A 4,212-nucleotide genomic window follows, 5' to 3' on the forward strand; every position below is an offset into this window, starting at 1 on the left:
CCGGGCTGTGCAATAGTTGCAAACACATCCCTTGTCAGACCACTAGATGTTCGATTTTTTTTTTTTTTTTTATCAATATTCTGAGTAGTTAGCCATATTTTCCTCATACAGGCACTATTTCTAGCGGTGGTTAATGTGAGGGGGGTATTTGATAAACGTTTTGGCATTCTGGGAGTTTGACTGTAATTTGGTCAAATCATTTGGTAATTTGGTCAAATCACAAGGATAGTAAATGTAATTAACTCCAAAAAAAATGGTTAAACCATTAGTTGTCATGGTCCAAGGTCCACGTTCCCAGGACAAAAGGAACGAACAACTTCAACCTCGACTTTGCATAAAATTGATCTTGCAGTTGAGGGTTGACATTAAACATTAATCTCATCAATCCGTGAATAATTATCGTGGCAACTCTGCATTCAAGATTCTTGCGCTACAAGGGGAAGGGCAGATCCAAGGTTTTTTGCTAGTTCTTTGGTCGTCATGTTGAATTCTTTCTCCATCTACAAAACATTTCAACCCTTCATAAATACAGTGATCTGTAAAATTTCAACATTTAAACTGAGCTGTAAAACAATTCTTCATGTCTCACCTCGGCAATGATCGTAACTTCAAGAGCCGAATTTCCGAACGGCGTGACGCTGGTGTTGGTAACGGCAAGATTGAGCTTTTCTACCTTCGAAAGTAATTTTATCAGCAGTCCTGGTTGATGATTTTCACAATGGACTTTTAGCAGAACTTCCTTGTCGCAAACTTTGGCTTCAATTTGAGGGAACACTAGCTGATTATTATTGTTGCACCCCCTTTCATCTGAAGATACATCATCTGCAACCAGAAGTTGTGATTTCTTCACAAGAACCACGGATTCCACGGTTTGCTTTGTGACTTGTTCTTCTAGTGTCTTTACTTTCTCCTGAAGATGTTTCAACTAGTTTATGGCATCTCCAAGAACTGAAGTTTTATCCGTCTGCAAGAAAGATACGAGATCTTGTCTAGGAAAATTCTACCACAATAATAGCAACCAAATTAGTCAAGAAGATTATTACTACTACTGTATTTTTTTTTTTCACTTAAGAGTATTCCAGACTTTCAGTCAACCTAATCCTCTAAGACTATGCAGAACTTTACCCCAAAGATACACAGTGAGATGACACACAAAAGTCGATCATGAGATCTGCCAGTAACTACCAGATTACGGAACCAGTTGGACTACCCACGGGATCTTACTACTAATGTATCTTATGGATCACCTTTTCTTTAAAAAAAAATTCGTTTAATCTACTTTACTTTTTTTCTTTTTTTTTAAACAGGGATGGGATAAGGATTAAAAAACATGGAGGTAGATTTGAATATAAAATCTTTAATTTTTGGGACCGCACTTTAATCACTAGACTAAAATCTCCTCAAAATATCATATGAATCACCTAAATACAATTAGGAAAATATTTAAAACTGGACGTGAAATATCAGATGCTACCTTCTTGAGGCCAGGAAGTATGGAAGAAAGAGACGAGAATAGCTGGCCCAGATGCTTGCGTCGTTTTCTTTCTGCCATTATGTGATCGTACGTTTGGGAAGGCGACCTAGTGGCTAGTACGACCCCCAGTTCTCTTTCCTCTTTTTTGAATTCTTGTGGTCCTATGATCAAATTTTACAAATGAGCCATTGGACGTCAGAACATCACAGACCTTATCCGCGCCAGGGTTCTATGTTCCAAAAGTGAGAAGCATTGGAGAAGAAGAAGGTTGATCAAAACTAGAAAAGTTATAGACGGTTGACCAGCTACAGCCATTTGGGTTTTGCAGTTGGGTTGGTCTTTCAGTTACTATTGGAGGAGCTTCTATGACTGCAGATACACATAATCTGGTAGTGGAATTGTTTGTTGCAATGATAGGGGAGATAGAGGAGTTGCCTTTCGTAGGCAGATCACAGCTATGTAAATCGTCTCCAAATGCACCAAATAAGTCTTCTTCAAAAGGGTTCATGACATCACACTGGTCACTGAGAAAATGGTCCTCCATTTCCTGAAGATACAACCAAAATCGTATAAAGACTTGAAAATCATCAACAGAGGATAAGCAGTAATTCGTTTGTCAGCCACGACTCAAAAGGAAAATTATATATAGATTGATTGAGAAAAAAATAGCATAACTACAATTTGTTATTCATATTTATACCAGGTTTAAGTTCAAATTTCACAAATCGTGGAAGGGATGAAGAGTGATGATATACCCAGGATTAAAGTTCCAAGATAGTATTCGTAGATTCTCATCCAATCTAATTTGATTATGTGAAGTTTGGTTAGTATTGAATTATTCTTGAGAATCTATGAACAGTAACCAAAATTGATTGGATACCACGTTTGGAAAGTATATGACAAATTAATTGGTAAGCATGATATATTCAAAGCAACTTTAGAAAGGACAAATGTTTCTTAGGGTAAACCATGTAGACCCATAAACCACCAACCCCAAAATATAAGTACGGGAGAATTTTGTATACACTATTATTGTATATAAAATTTAAATTTAAATTAGGTGATATGCATCTATACTTGCTATTGTATACATAGTCAATATAAATAAAATTAAACATTAGTAATTTTATGTTCTGTCATCCCATGAATCAAATGGACGACGCTAAAGATAACAAGAGCACAAACATAGAACATTTAAGCATGACAAGCAATAACCCAATAGTTATGTTGCTCACCTTCCGACTTGAACTTGGCTTATTCGATCTAAGTGCGTGCTACAAGAATTTTCATTACATAAATTAATTACTTCAGGAAAGAAAAAGTTATTATGCGACAAAATCACAAGGCAATACCATCTTAATATAGTAATGCACTTGCCTCAATATACTTCCACTCTCGGATGCTACTAGATATGTATATAACATACTTTTCTTTCAAATACTAGTAGACTAATCATAAAAACAAATGTTAATGCAACACTGGATAGCAAACATTGGAAGCTATTGTTTACGGTCGGGTAAGAACCGTACGCGCTTATCTAAGTCCATTATCACATGTATCATCCGAAGCTTTGAAATTGTTGTCTCAACTTAATTATGTTCTAATCTCCACAATCTGTTGACATGCATACTTATGTTTGAAAGTGGAATTCTAAATAAGGGCAACAATGCCCATGAAGCCGATGACATGTCATCTCAACATTGAAGCTAACTGATGTTATTATATGGTTAATATGTCAAACACGGACAAAGGGTAATCACGTTGTTAAACAGGACAGACAAAACAATTTTCTTGAATTATGACATGACAATAATGTTAGCCAGCAAAGTTCTTACCTGTGCAGAGAACCATGATGATGCTGAATTCTCCATCAAACTATGAGAATCTAGTGAGTGGCAGTTGTTCCGAAAAAGTGTGTACTACAAAATTAAGAGGGAAAAAAGGGTTAATAACGATAATCAAAAAAGTGACAGATCCCAAAATAGGAAGTTTACTGATAAAGTGTCAGAATAAAGGATCTTCTTCTCACCTGAGCTAAGGGCTTCCCCTTGAAAAGCTGCTAAGAAAGATGTGGCTTCTTATATAGAGTGGAAGGTTACATGCCAATAATTGAGTTCATCTAAATGTTCAAAGCCATGACAATCTACGCATTGATATCAACGCTACAAAATGAGCCTTCTGCACTCTATTCTCATTTTACGAGCTTTCTACAATGGAGTGCAGAAGGCCAAGATCGGGGCGGCAGGCATCACACTCTCGATCATTTAGCAACAGTACGAGTGAGATGGTGACCATTTATATAGCTTATTTTGAGTGGAGGGGACTTTCGGAAAACCTTTTACCAGTTGTAGAGAATAATTCAGTGGGAGGTGAGAATTCCACCGTTTTGGAAGTAAATGGTTTGGATTCTCTTTTGGATGAACCCCACAAAAGTGATGTAACCTGTTGATGAACAGCGCATGACATCATGAATGTGTGTTTACCCTGTTCATGCGTCAACTGAAGCCTTTCTGACGTGGCTTATTGTGGTTCATTTGTTGGACCTTGGGAGGAGACCGTTCAGGAGCGGTCGTAGGACGACCGCTACTGCCCCGTATCCGCTTCGGGTTTTTGCCTGTCTACCTTTACTTTTTTTTTTGTCATTCTTTTTTTTTGGTTTTTTTTTTGTTTTACGTTTATTTTGTATAGTGCAAGTGATACTGACAGTCGAATGTTATCGAATGGGTAGACCAAAATAT

At 37.0% G+C, this 4,212-nt stretch overlaps 1 pseudogene; it reads right to left on the minus strand.

Annotated features, from left to right (window-relative positions):
- Positions 1-293: 293 nt before the first annotated feature.
- LOC113754799 lies at positions 294-3,345 on the minus strand (annotated as a pseudogene).
- Positions 3,346-4,212: the final 867 nt, after the last annotated feature.

This window comes from Coffea eugenioides, unplaced genomic scaffold (assembly GCF_003713205.1).
Source record: "Coffea eugenioides isolate CCC68of unplaced genomic scaffold, Ceug_1.0 ScVebR1_1063;HRSCAF=1853, whole genome shotgun sequence".
Classification (NCBI taxonomy): domain Eukaryota; kingdom Viridiplantae; phylum Streptophyta; class Magnoliopsida; order Gentianales; family Rubiaceae; genus Coffea; species Coffea eugenioides.